This window comes from Ovis aries, chromosome 22 (genome assembly GCF_016772045.2).
Source record: "Ovis aries strain OAR_USU_Benz2616 breed Rambouillet chromosome 22, ARS-UI_Ramb_v3.0, whole genome shotgun sequence".
Classification (NCBI taxonomy): Eukaryota; Metazoa; Chordata; class Mammalia; order Artiodactyla; family Bovidae; genus Ovis; species Ovis aries.
The window spans coordinates 11782265-11797812 of NC_056075.1; the positions used below are offsets into that span (position 1 = coordinate 11782265).

The 15548-nt window shown below is 39.7% G+C and overlaps 1 non-coding gene across 1 annotated transcript; it reads right to left on the minus strand.

Moving 5' to 3' along the window:
• Nucleotides 1-2134: 2134 nt before the first annotated feature.
• On the minus strand, nt 2135-2207 carry TRNAS-GGA (transfer RNA serine (anticodon GGA)). The gene has a single exon. It is a non-coding gene; the product is annotated as a tRNA-Ser (tRNA).
• Nucleotides 2208-15548: the final 13341 nt, after the last annotated feature.

A 15548-nucleotide genomic window follows, 5' to 3' on the forward strand; every position in this document is an offset into this window, starting at 1 on the left:
GTCTTCTTTGGGAGATAAATTCTGAAAATTTGTGTAACAGTCAAATATTTGCACAACTTAAGATGCTCTCTTAGACTGACAATGTCTCACTGGCATGGACTGTGTCTACTGGTACACCACCGGCACACTGGTTGAATGAAAAAATGCATGCAAATAATCTCTTTGATGGTGAACAACTGAAAGAGGGAAAATACTGAAAAATATGTTGGTTTGCAGTACACACATGAAATGAAAGCCTTACTGTCTTTAGCACCTACTTCTGTGCTCATTAAGTGTCAGGATACTGTGCAGTAGAAAACTCATTTGTGCTTTTTATTTTTCTAATTTAAAATTACTGGCTTGATACTAACCCAGTCAGTATCAAGATTCTATCTTGAGATCAATAAAAACAATCATGTTTTAACACCACTGTAGACTTAGGTACCTGAGATTGGGCAATACCCTCCAATAGATGTCAACACATAAAGAAGAAAAAAAGTTTATTGCACATAAGAAAATCTAAGTACGTAAAATCCTTACTCCTAGGTGTTTTTAAAGCCATCCCTGTGGTACTTCAACATTATTAGTACAAGACAGATTACCCAAATTTTCATTTTTCCTTTCAGTTAGTTTGATCTTGTAAGAAAAGTCATAAAGTGTTACAACTCTTATTAAAAGAGAAAGGAAAAATCATTTAAAAATATCACTTCGGTCTGTTCTTTGACCTGTGTGTGGTGAGAGTCCTGGCAGAGTGAAGTTGAAGGCCAGCGCATGCAAAGGGAATCCTCCTACACTGTTGGTGGGAATTTAAGTTGGTGCAGCCACTATGGAAAAGAGTATGGAGAGTCCTCATAGAAATGAAAATAGAATTACCATGTGATCCAGCAATCCCACTCCCGGACATACATTTGGACAAAACTATAATTCAAAAAGATACATGTCCTCTGTTCATAGAAGCACTATTCACAATAGCTAAGACATGAAAATGACCAAAATGTCCATTGACAGATGAATGGATAAAGTAGATGTGGTATGTACATACAATGGAATACCACTCAGCCACAAAAATCAGTAAAACAATTCCATCTGCAACACGGATGCAAATTGAGATTATCATACTAAGTGGAATCAGTCTGAAAGAGAAAGGCAAATACCATGTGATATCCCTTATATGTGGAATATAAAATATGATACAAATGAATCTATCTATGAAACAGAATCATGGACATAGAGAACAGATTGCCAAGGTGGTTGGTGGTTGCCAAGGGAAAGGGTTTTTGGGGAGGGATATAGTAGGAGGTTGAGGTTAGCTGATAAACCAGTGTATATAGAATGGATAAGCAACAAGGTCCTACTGTATAGCACAGGGAACTATATTCAGTGCCCCATGATAAACCACAATGCAAAAGAATATGGAAAAATTATAATATGCATGTATATGTGTTTATAACTGAGGCATTTTACTTTTCAGCAGTAATTACCACAACATTGCAATTCAACTACATTTCAATAAAAACTAAAAAGAAAAAAAGGCCAGCTCTTGGAAAGCAGAATTCCTTGCCTTCTTGCTGGAACAGCAGAAGAAGTGTATTTTTTCCCTTTCATAAACCCAGATGGCACATTTTTACATTGCGTTAACCTACAAAAGGAGACCTGTAATAGTTGGCTCCTATAAATGTGTGAACTTTGTATTTAAAAAATGTTAACATCAAGAGCATCAATATGCGTGCCTGACCCATCCAACTAAAAATAATCTGTGACACTTGTGTGAAGAACTAATGACATCCATCAAGTTTTCTGTCAACTCCTCCTCTCTTCCTTGTTTCTTTCACTCCTTACTTGATGCGCTTCAATCTATCAGTTGCCTGTATTAATCTCTCCCTCCTGGGAAGGCAATGTGAGAAAATAGCTAACTACAATTTCTCAAGTTTCAAGTTTTAGAATGAGTCAGCAGGTCCGTTTAGTAGCTGCATGATCTTAGACAAATTGTTTCATCTCTTTATTACTCATTCTCCTCATTTCTAATAAGATAAAAATGAAAGTGAAGTTGCTCAGTCATGTCCAACTCTTTGCGACCCCATGGACTGTGGCTTACCAGGCTCCTCCCTCCATGGGATTCTCCAGGCAAGAGTACTGGAGTGAGTTGCCATTTCCTTCTCCCGACCCAGGGATCGAACCTGGGTCTCCCGCATTCCAGGCAGACGCTTTAACCTCTGAGCCACCAGGGGACCAAGATAAAAATAGTTGTACCTAATATTTTGGTTGCTATATGAATTAAGTGAAATAATGCAGGCAATTCTCTTTGCGTACAGCAAATGGTCAAAATCTTAGCCATCGTTTCATTTTGGGATTCACCCTAAGTGAGATTATTGATCCATTTTTTTAGGTCTTCTGTCTTATTCCCTTCTACTTCTAAGAATAATAGGGAAGAAAACCTGGTGTGATTCTCATAGAGAAGTTTTATAACATTAGACTTCTGTCCTCTTGTGGGAACTCCTCAGCTCCCTGTGCATCTTTCTCTTGTCTCCGCGTTTCTCAGTTTTGTCTTATTTTGTGGTTTTCCATCATTCCTTCCTCAAGGTCAAAAGGCTTTTCGTCTCTTTCTGTGGGAAAGCCTGCACTCCCTATAGTCTGTTTCGTTACCATCAGAGCATCTTCTCTATATTCATCTGAGCGGGTGTTCTCAGCATGAATTGTCCTCTTCCTCTGTCTTCTTTTGCCAGGTAGCTGGGTTGACTGTGTCCCCTTTGCTTTATTTAATTTTTTAAAATTTAAATTTATTTATTTTAATTGGAGGCTAATTACTTTACAATACTGTACTGGTTTTGCCATACATCAACATGAATAAGGGCCTTGGAAAGTTTTCATAACTTTTACCCTTTGCTCCATTAAGTTACAAACAAAATTCATATTTATTGAATTTATAGAGGCTACTACTAGGTTCTTGGGAGCCTGGTAGGCTGCCATCTATGGGGTCGCACAGAGTCGGACATGACTGAGGTGACTTAGCAGCAGCAGAAGCTAGGTTCTTATCCTTCCATTTTCACACTCTTATTTGCCTCCTTCTTTTCAGCCTTATTAGAAATCATTCTCCTGCCTGCTCATTCTCTGACTCTGCTTTCAGAGATCATGTTTCATTTTTCCTTACCCACCAATCTGTTTCTGAGCTCTGAGTTCTCCTGTTTGTTCATCATCCCTTGGATCAAATTTTCTTCTCAAAAGAGAAGAAAACTGTTTACTTGATTAATTTTTTTTCACCTTTTATATCTCAACTTAGATGTCAGGAAATTTACTGTGATGTCTCAGGTTTCTAATTTTACATGTTCAGTGTATATTATTCTTCTGTGAGGCACATTTATCAAAATTAAATTACTTCTCTATTTATTTGTCAGCTGGCTGCCTGCTGTATGAGACCATAACTTGCTGTTTTGTTCATGGATATAACTCTAACAACACTTAATATCATGACTGGCAGATAGTAAATTCGCAGTAAGTACTTGAATGGATGAATGAATGAATGAATTTACATATGATTTGTACACTCCTTTCCCATTATTTCTCATGTACAAGACAACTTCTTTGACTAGTTTATCTACGAAAGCTAATCATCCTCTACTCTACTAAAAGATATCAAATGACTCATTGATCCCTCCATTCCAGGGTTTCATATTTATACTTTTCAGTCCAAATTCAAATAAGCATATTTTCTAAACTCTCAGGGATTCAAAATATCTCTTTAATCAGTTCCCAATATGTAGCTACGGATTCTTTCATCCTTAGTTTGCTCAGCGGAGTCATATGGCTTCTGTCTGTGAGAGTTTCCCTTTGATGCAGACGTAGAAAGCAGACTTGTGGACACAGAAGGGAAGGAGAGGGTGGGGTGAACTGAGAGAGTAACATTGAGACATACATATTACCATATGTAAAATTAGATAGCCAGGGGAAATTTGCTGTATGATGTGACAACCGAGAGAGCTGGGATGTGGTGGGAGGTGGGAGGGAGGGCCCAGAGGGAGGGGACATACATATATCTATGGCTGATTCAGGAAGTTGTCTAAGAGGTAAGCTGAATAAATTTTAAGAATAAAAAAAAAAAAAAAAAGATTCTCCCCTGTAATCTCTATGGTTTGCAAGCTCCTCTCAATGTCTCTGAAGCTGATGCTCAAAGTCAGTCTCCTCTTGACAATGTTTGCTGAAGTCACTTCCTCTCATTGTGGTCCTCAGTGTTTTTTCTTATTCATTCTTATATTCCATGTCTTTATGATTCTTGCTGAAGATGGGAGAGGCAGAGACAGATCTCTTTCAGATCTGCTTCTGCTTGCTTTGTTTTGTCTCCTCCCAGCAGGCATCTTGGGATTTAAGCCTGACATCCTTCCACTACCTTTCTGCCTGCCTGTTCTACAACCTGGGTAGGCTTCTTGCCTGACAGCACTTTCTCCAGGTGAAGTTTTTCACTGTTCTTTTTAAACATCCTTCCATGCATGTTTATTATTCCTCTGCACTATGGAGGAAATACTTGGACCCTCATGATAACCTAAAAAGTTAGCAAGCATCAGATAAGATTTTGGGAAAACCACAGATTTAGTGATGGATGAATCTGCACTCCAGATGAATCTCTAACTGAGGCTGAAAATGTCACCTCCTAATGTGTGAAGCAGCTACCTGTTTTGGTGGAGAATTTGATTCTCCAAAAAATGTTTCATGTGAATTGCCTGTAAGAAAGTCAGTTATAGAGATAAAGGTCAAATTTCCCAGGGTGTATTTATGTCCATAGAAAGGGAAGACTTGGCGCCTGAAACCAAAGTCCTCGAGTCATCTCAGCTTGGCCTTGTGTGATCTTCAGTGGGAACCAGAAGCCCTGTTACTCGGATCAGCTGCTGGTGCAGAGTTAGGAGCAGAGGGGAAGCTGGAGGAAGAGAGTCTGAGGAATGTTGACTAAAGTGAGAATTAAATTAAGATACCTTGCAAAAAAGAGAGCAGCTGTGCAGGGCCAAGGTGGGTAAGGGAAAAAAGGAAGTATTGCATGGATTAAAAATTGTAATTTTAAGATGGTTAACCAATACACTGAATCCCTTCTTTAATTACATTTGGTTGTTAGACTTATTTATTTATTTATTTATTGGACTGCAATGCTGTGCAGAGACTGGGCCACAGGGGTTTTTGTTTTGGTTTGGTTTTTGTTTATTGCTTTTTGTGGGTATTTTTCCTTAATGTTGTCCTTTTAGGATTTCATTTCTTGCCTGTGGTTTTGTATTTAGTAATAATTCTCAGCTGTGCTTCTGATGAACAAAACCAGCACAGATCTTATACCATGAGCAAATTTTCACCATGAATGCCTGACCACTGGGTAGATGTGAGTCATCCTGGTTCCTGGAATATAAGTACAAGTCAGTGGGGAGGAAGTACAAGTGAGGACAGGATGCTGTAGGCAGGCAGACTGGCACAGCATTACGTGAAATTGTAAACTTGATAGGAATGTAGTTTTTAACCTGAACTCCATGGATCCTCAGTAGCATAAGACACCAGAGTCCTTTTAGGATGGCAAGAGGAGTTGGTCATGGGGGATCAGTCAAGTCAAAATGGCAAAGTAGGAAGTCATGAAACTCACCTCCCTCCACAAACACAACAAAAATACATCTATATGTAGAACAGTTTGCGCTGGAAACTGGCGAAAAAGACTCCTTTATAACCAGGGCTGTAAGAAAGAGCCACATGTAATCAGATAGGAAGGGAAGAAAAATGAACAGGTTGGGACCTGCACCCCTGGGAGGGGGCTCAGAGGAAAAGGATGAATACACAGTTGAAACCTGCTCTGGGAGTGAGCAGGGAAAGCCACAGGCTGGGCAGCCCAGTCCTGGGATCCTACATAGGGGAGATGAGCTTCCTTGCCTGATTGGAGGACCCCTGGGACTAACAGGAGGGCTGTGGGCAGTCTGGGCTCCACTCATGAGCATGTGCCCCTTGCTTGCCCCCAGAAGCCAAGTGGAAAGGGCAGTTAGAAGAATGCTCAAGTGGCTGCCGGGTCTCCTGCAACAACCTCAATGCGCACCCCTAGCACCTCAGCCAAAACCAACACTCCAGCTCACTCACTTTATATCATGCAATGGCACAGGATCTAGGGCTGCCACAACCAGGGAGAAAATTTGGCCATGGGATGCAGAGGCAGCCCAGTCCCAGGATGGAGCCTGAGTTGGGGAGGGGCAGCAGTCGTTGGCATGTATGCAAGCAGTGCATCAGAAGCAGCCCACAACTCTGATGATGGCTGTTTTACCAGAGGCCACACCAAGATATGCACTGAGGATCCATGTGGGCCCTGCCTGGCCTGCACTGAGACCCCACAACAGTTATTTCAGACAACTTGGAAATGGACAAATTTCTAGAAACATACAAGATGTCAAGACTGACTCAAGAAGAAACAGACAATTTGAACAGAGAGATCACGAGTAGTGAAATTGAATTTGTAATAAACAAACAAACAAAAAACCTCTTAGTAAACAAAAGTCTAGCAGCACCAGATTGTTTCACTGGTGAATTCTACTTAACATACAAAGAAGAGCCAATACCTATCCTTCTCAAATTATTTTTAAAAATGGAAAAGATAGAACATTCCCAAATTCATTCTATGAGGTCACCATTACCTTGATACCAAAACCAGGAAAAAAGAACATTTCAAGCCAGTATCTTTGGTAATTATACAGGCAAAAATCATCGAAATATTAGCAAACCAAATATATAAAAAGGATTGTATCCCATGATCAAAATAGATTTATTCCAAGGACACAAGGTTGTTTGAAATTTTGAAATTAATGAATGTGATACACTACAGTAGCAAAAGGAAGCATAAAAAACCAAAATCATCTCAATAGATGCAGAAATAGCATTTGACAAAATTCAATATCCAGCCATAAAAATCCTCAAAGTGAGTACAAAGAAAACATATCTCAACATGATAAAAACCAGTTATGACAAACCTATAGCTAGCATCACACTCAACAGAGAAAAACTGAAAGATTTACCTCTAAATTCAAGAAAAAAGACAAAGATTCAGACTCTCACTACTTCTATGCAACACGGTATTAGAGGTCCTAGCCAAAATAATCAGATAAGAAAAAGAAGTAAAAGGCATCCGAATTGAAAGGGAAAAAGTAAAACTGTCACTATTTGCAGATAACATGATACTTTATCTAGAAAGCCCTAAAGTCTCTTAACTGTTAGAACCAAAAAATGAGTTCATTAAAGTTGCAGAAAACTAATATACATGAAACTATTGTTTTTCTATACACTAATAATGAACTCTCAGGAAGAGAAAGCTAAAAATCTCATTGAAAAATCACATCAGAAAGTATAAAATACCTAGGAATAAACTTAACCAAGAGGGGGAAAGACATACTCTGAAAACTATAAAATACTGATGAAGAAAATTGAAAACAATTCAAAGAAATGGAAAGATATCTCTGTTCATGGATTAGAAGACTTAATATTGTTAAACTATTTATACTACCCAAAGCAATCTATTAGATTTAGTGCAATCCCTACAAAAATATCAATGACATTTTTCAAAGAACTAGAACAAATAATCCTAAAATTTATATAGAACCACAAAAGACCCCAAATAGCCAAAACAATCTTGAGAAAAAAACAACAAAGCTGGAGATATCACCCTTCCTGACTTCAGACTATACCATAAAGCCAAATCAAAGGAGAATGGTATCGGTGGGGGGGTGAGGGGGAAGACACATAGATCAATGGAACAGAATAGACAGCTCATAAATAAACCCGTACCTATGTTCAGTTAATCTATGACAAAGGAAACAAGAACATACAATGGAGAAAAAACAGCCTCTTCAATAACTGGTACTGGGAAAGCTGGACAGCTACCTATAGTAGAATATTTTCTCATGCATATACAAAAATAAACTCACAATAGATGAAAGGCTTACAGGTAAGACAGGAAACCATAAGTTCCTAGAAGAGGAACTAGGTAGAACACTGATAAAAATTGCAGCAATACTTTTCTTTTTGGATCTGCCTCCTAGGACAAGATAAATAAAAGCAGAAACAACAAATGAGACCTAACTAAAAGCTTTTAAAATCTTTTCCACAGTGAAGGAAACCATCAACAAAACAACAACACAAATCACACTGAATGAGAGAAAATATTCGCAAATGATAGTACCAATATGGGGCTAATATCCAAAGTATTAATATCCAGTATTGGCTATTATCCAGAATACTGAGCTTTCCTTGTGGTTCAGCTCCTGCGGTAAAATCGCCTGCAATATGGGAGACCTGGGTTCAATCACTGGGCTGGAAAGATCCCTTGGAGCAGGGAAAGGCTACCCACTCCAGTATTCTGGCCTGGAGAATTCCATGGGGCTGCATAGTCCATGGGATTACAAAGAGTTGTATTCAACTGAGCAACTTTCACATCCAAAATATATAAATAGCTCATACAACTCAATATCAAGCAAACAATCAATCAGAAAATGGGCAGAAAATCTGAAAGACATTTTTCTAAAGAAAACATACAGAGGGTAAGAGGTACATGAACAGATGCTCAACATCACTAATTATAAGAGAAACACAAATTAAAGTAATGACATATCACCTCATACCTGTCAGAATTATCAAAAAGTCTAAAAATCACTGTTGTTGGCAAAGATGTAGAGAAAAGGGAACCCTTGTGAACTGTTGGTGGGAATGTAAGTTGGTGCAGCACCTATGGAAAGAAACTGGAGATTCATAAAAAAAAAAAGAAAAGAAAAAAACAAACCTAAAACTAGAACTGCCATAGGATCCAGCAACGCCACTCCTGGGTATATATCTAGGAAAAAAACCCAAAACACTATTTCAAAAAAATACATGCATTCTGATGTTCCTAGCAGTAATATTTGCAATAGCCAAGATATGGAAACAACTCCAGTGTCCCTAATAGATGACTAGAAAAAGAAGATGATATATACACACACGATGGAATATTACTCAGGCATAAAAGAATGAAAGTCTGCTATTTGTAGCAACATGGATGGACCTAGAGAATATCATGATTATTGAAATAAGTCTGACAAAGACAAATGCTAGATGATATCACTTGGGTGTGAAATTTAAAAAATAAAATAAATGAATGTGTGTCTCACAACAGAAATAGACTCACAGATATAGGAAACAAACTAGTTTGGAGAGGAGAGAGGGGAGGGGCAAAATAGGTATATGGGATTAAGAGATACAAACTACTATGCATAAAATAGGTAAGCAACAAGGATTTATTGCACAGTACAGGGAATTACAGGCATTATTTTATAATAACTTAATGGGGTATAATCTATAAAAATATTGAATCAGTATTCTGTACACCTGAAACTAACATAATATTGTAAATCACATATATCTCAATTAGAAAAAGAGAAGGTCAACGTCAGACCCATATATAATATAAACGTTGTATATTATCGCTGCCCAGTAGAGACAGGATTCCCCAAGGACTGGGCTGTTTCTATGAAATTTAAGTGAAACAGGCTTTTAATCCATGGCTAAAAATGCTCTCCCTCCAGAAACAATAAATTCTCATGAAGAACCAACCCAGAAGTCAGAGAAAAGACCTTTGAGTCACGAGTCACAGTTTAAATATTCTATTAATATGATGCTGGAATTTAAATCCTCAGAGGCTGAGAAATGCTGACGCTGAGTCCACAGACCCTCAGGGCTGTTCCCAGTCACCCAGCTGCAGAGACAGCCATCCCCACTTCTCAGGACAAGCATGGGGTAGTTGACAGCGGCTGGGACGGACAAGACCAACTTATGACCGGTTATCAGTGGACAGGGCAAGATCGTTACCACTAAGTGTTCAGAGCAGAACTCTAGCAGTGAATTTCCTGCCAGGGCTATAAAATGATGCTCAGAGTATCAAAACCAAACCACAGTAAAACAGAAAAAAGTGCTGGAACAAATTAAAGTCCAGATTCAATCAGCGATTTTGTAATTCATGGTAACCCAAAAGGATTCTCAGAATTCTCTTTGTAAAAGCTAATCAGGGCACAGGGATGGAAGAAGGATTTCACATTGGTACTTTCACAATGAGGCAGAATATTAGAGCTTTGATCAGTGATGGCCAAGTAGACTTGGGCAGCCAGGATGCTGCAGGATATCAGGTCTCCTGAAGTCAGATCCTCCCTACTAAAGCCAGGTCTAGGTAAGTGTAGGAAGAAAGCTTCTTCATCCCAGTCTGGGGACAGACCACTGGAAGATTGGAGGCTGAATTCTGGAATTTTATTCCAAAGAGGTTGTGTTGCTCTAATTATTCCTTTGTCTTTCCTCTTCTGTTGCACAGTGGAATACTCTAAACAACCATGGTGACACTGTCTACAATTTCAACAGTTGAAGGGAACTCTGTACTCAATCAGAGGAGCAAAAATAACTAGTAGCCTTCTGTTCACAGGAGGTAGATAAATCAGGAACATATATTCCTCACCTTTCCAGGTTCACAGACCTTTGAAAGGAGAAAAGTGAAACTTTCAACTGTCATTTTACCTGCAGGAAACTCTCCAATCTTTAAATACAAAGATTGAAAGAAGGGACCTAATGGAACATCAGAATGATGCTTCTCGTGAGTTTCTGTATGCTTACTCCTAAGAGGGTTGGTAGAGGATCAGGGAAGATATAGTGACTGTGTCCTCCTGCCATTCTTCAACAGTAAACTCCAGCCCAACAACGACAGCAAAAATCAGGAAGGCCTGGAAGGTATTAAAACAAGGAATGGGAAAGAATTTGTGGGAGGAGGGGAGGAAAAAAAAATCAACAAGGACAAAGATAAACTGGATAATACACAGATATCAAATTAGAATAAAGATAAAGAGAGATTTGATCATGTTTCCTCATGTTGTGATTTGGATCCACTCATGTTCTTTGAAAATGAAGACATTTAAAATTCCTTTGCTCTGGTTTATGCCTAGAATACAGCTCTAGTCAGTCCTTGGAACCCACAAAATATAAAATCTATTATGCTTTATTCATTGTGTTAGTTTGAACTGCTATAATAGAATATGAGATGGGTGACTTATAGACAATACAATTTATCACAGTTCTGGAGGCTGAAAAGGCCAACATTTCAACTGATTCGGTATCTTGTGAAGACCCGTTTCCTGGTTCATGGTCCTCTCCCCGTGTCCTCCACGTTGGAAGGCAACTAGAGAGCCATATGGGGACATTAATCCCACTCATGGAAGCTCTGCTCTCATGACCTTCCCAAAGGCCTGCCTCCTAATAGCATCACGCTGGGGATTAGGATTTTGGCATATGAATTGTAAGGAGACACAAAAATTCAGGCTATGGCAATGATAGAAAAGGTAGATAGGTATTATACCCATTTTTTTCAGGTACCAAATAAAAAAGCTGTTAATACTGAATCAAATGATTACCCCAGGATTAAGAGATTCTGCCAATATTTATGAGGAGAAAGAAAAACTCAATTTTTGTCTCCTTGTCTTCCCTGGAGGTAATATTACTTCATCGGTATGTATATACCTACTTGATTAGAGGGAATCACTGTGTAGTAAGTACATGTGATAATGAATGTTTAAAACTGTATGATAGACTTTTAGAAAGGATTATTTTTTCTCTTTCCTAAACAGCTTATAAATTCCTAGTGGGACGGAACCATATAGGACTCTGTACATTGCTTTCTCCTTTCCCCAAACTTGCTTTCCTGTTCCCTTTCCTACTTCATTTTCAATATCATATATTTTCTCTTTACTCGCCTTTCCTTTCCTGATCTCAGCCCTTCTCTCACTCTTTCTCCACCTTTAATTTTTCCATTTCACATTTCAATTGGCCCTAAAGAATAGTAAACTCACTTTTTTTTAAAGAAGTGGCAAGAAGTAAGAAGACTGAATCTATTGGTGTCAATCAGGGAAGTTGACCCTACACGTTATGGAATAAAAGACTGATTACAGGAATTATAGTTTACACAGCTGTGGGAAGAGCTGGGGAATTAAAGTCCCAGAAAGCAATGAAGGACCAGAAGCAAGTCACCAGCCAGCCCTGATAGAGCCAGAACCAGCAGGGGAATGTGTGAAGCCAAGTGTGTCTCGCTGCCAGACGCTGGTGTCGAAGTCTCCCGAGCATTGATGCCTCCGTCTCTGATGATAAGCCTGGGTTCACGGTTGGTCACTGGGCTGCCAGTGAAGAAGAAGAGATGGAATCAAATCAAAGAAGAGCAGGACAAGCTGGAGCTGGTCAGTATCTTTCCTACGTTTCTCACTGCAGGTTGAGTAAGGACAAGCTTGGGCCTGCCAGTATCTCTGCATGCATCTCTCACTCAATCTAACAAGGATAGCCTTTAGAAGGTAATAGCTGCTGCTTTACTTTTCCCATCCAGTTATTACGTAGATGTCTCTTTGGCCAACTCTAAACTAGAATTGTGAGGAAGGGGAAGGTAGTTCCAGCTGATGTAAGCTAACATATGCAAAGCTCCTGGAGGAACCAAGGATGCTTGCATCATAGATGTGAAGGCAGGACAAGGGAATTTGTAAGTGTCAGCATCACACTTGAATTGGCTTTCTCCATTGAAGTTGACAACCCATTCCAGTATTCTTGCCTGAAAGACCCCATGGACAGAGGAGCCTGACAGGCTGCTGTCCAACAGATCGCAAAGAGTCAGACACAACTCAGAAACTGCATTCAGAGCACACTGAGTTCAGAGCTTCTTAAAGCAATAAAGATTTTATGGGATTATCTGTTATATTTATTTTAGTTTCTCTAAATTACCCAACCATAACAATGTATTAGGCATAAATGGATAAATAATGTATTTGGAATAAGTGAATAAGGGAGACAGAGTTGCTGCCTTAACATTAATCACCCAGGGAAGACAGACGTAAACAATGTTGACACAGGGCCATACGTGCTAGAGTAAAGGTGGCCAAGTGTCCTAGGGGAGCACAGAGGAGGTGCCCCAATAGGACCTGGGTGGGAAGATCATGGGGTCTTCACAGACCAGGCAAAGCCAGAAATGAATCTTAAAGGATGAGTAAGAGTTTGTCAGAAAGCGAATACTATGGGCAAAATCATGGAATAAACAGTTTGACGTTGCTGGAAATCAAAGGGCACGCATAGGACCAGCAGGAGATGGGCACAGCAAGGTAAGCAAGGTTATCCACAGCACATGCAGGACCTCAGGCAAATATATTTTGCAGAGTCCTTGTTTATATAAGTAATTTGATTAAAGTCATATAACAAAACTGTGGGCTCATATGAGGTATAGTGATTTGTTGGTGAAGATTCAGGCTAATTGGTAGAAAGGAAGTTTTCACATGTCTGTTTATTGTGCCTCAGTGCATGTGAAGATTTGGGGTAGTATTAGGCTCTTCCTGATTATGTCAAGCAACCATGTACTGTATCGTCACAAGTAGCATTCTTACCTAATTTCTTATCTCCCACTACAAGAAAAATATAGTGACACTTTTGTAACGCCATAGCTTCTCAGAACCTAGTTGCATGGAAACCCTTGGACTATCTTGCCTCTGAAGTTCCCTAATACCACCTATTTAATGCTGGCTCTATCACTACTCATGATTCTGCATCATCTCTCATGCTGCCTGTGGATACTGTTGGCCTCCAGCTATTCTCCTAAAAGTTGTCATTATGCTTCCATGATGATGGTCATGATGATGACCACAAATGTAACCCTTATGCAGGAAAGTGTGAGCGAGAACGTAATGCAACATATGGTACCATATCTACTTTATGGTAGAACAACATTTCTACACCCTGTCTTCTCTTGAACTCTTGGGGCCACAATCAACAGCATTCCTAGAATGTGATTTTTCTATGTGGATCTGTCTCTCACACACGGCCACAAACAGGAAATGTAGGTGGGTGTGTCAGACAGGGTAAGAAGTAATGCCTGTCCCTCGTCCAGCTCAAGATCAATCAAGGGGGACACAATGTCACCACATGGGTGGGGATAAGGGAGGACATCCGTCAGAAGGGGCTGCTGCTGCTGCCGTCATAAAAGCACTCAGATGATATACAAGCATCTGCAGAGAACACGGGGCATGGAGCCCATGAAGAGAGTGGTGAGCCAGCAGAGGGAGACATGCAGAGGAAGTGACACGTGCTGCCACTGTTGCCACCCTGCAATGCTGTAGGCTAGAGATGCCGCTACTGTCAGAGCGCAGATGGCTGAGGGCCATGAATGCAGCACAAGCTCAAAGACCAGCACTGCAAGTGTCAATAGCCCACAGTTCTCGACTCACCCTGTGTCTATCATGAAGGCCATCACTCCAAATCAAAATGTTAGCATCCTTTCAGTGACCCATTTTCAACTAATCATGCCAAAGAAGCACTGTGCTCATCAGCAAGAGACTGCAACCAAGTTCCTAGGACAACCCCATAGTCTGAGTCTTTGAGTTTCTTGGGGATTTCTGGTCAACTTCACAGGTTGTAGAGTACCTTGAAAGATATAAATAAAGTCCAGGGCCCCATGAGTACCTGTCTGACCTTGAAATACCTCATGCATGTGTTATTTCCACCAAGTTAGTCCCAGGGTTTCCAGGAAGGGGATTCAGAAAATTTTAAGGAAAGTGCTGTAAGTATAGTAGGCTTCATGAAGCCCAAGCTTAGATCAGGGCTGGAACTTGACCAAGTCTTAGGGTGGTACTAAAGGGAGGCTAGTGCAAGCTCATGAAACATCTTGTAATAACATATAAAATTTAAGATCTTGATCATGGTAAGTTAGAACTGTCAACATTTCTTACTTTTCTGTGCAATAACGTTATTATAGTAGTAGTAGTAGTTTAGTTGCTAAATCATGTCCAACTCTTGTGACCCCATGGACTATAACCTGCCAGGGTTCTCTGTCCATGGGATTCTCCAGACAAGAATATTGGAGTGGGTTGCCATTTCCTTCTCCAGGGGATCTTCCCAACCTAGGAATCGAACCCAGGTCTCCTGCATTGCAGGCAGATTCTTTACCGACTGAGCTAATAATGTTATTAGGTAAACTGGGGGGAAAAAATGGTGAAATAGATGGGAAACATTTGACAGCCTTTATTGTAGTAGTATGAATCTTGAATTGTCTGTAAAGAGATAGACTAACTACCCTTCTGTAACTTTATCTTAAAAAATAATCCATGAAATCTTTCACCTGTTATGAAGTATAGTACTTAATTATGCCACAGAACACCCTTTAGAAAAACCTACAAATGACATAAGACCCATTGCAGGGATTTCATACAGAATAGATTTCCATTTTAGGAAAATTACCTACAGGAAAGTCAGTAGTTAGAGGAGAGAGAAGAGAAAGGGAAAAATGAAGCATAAAGTGTAGAGAATTTCCAGTGATTCCGACTCCTCTTTCCAATGCAGGGGGTGTGGTTTCAATCCCTGGTGGGGAACTAAGGACCCACATGCTGCAAGTGTGGCAAAATAAATAAATTAATTAAAGGAGTAGTGGTTAGGCAGTTTTTGTAAGAACTAGTCAAGTGATGACAAGATCTGAACCAAGCCAGTATTAGCAGGACAGTACAGTCACAAACACATATTTCTTAGATAAATTAAACTGTATGCACCTG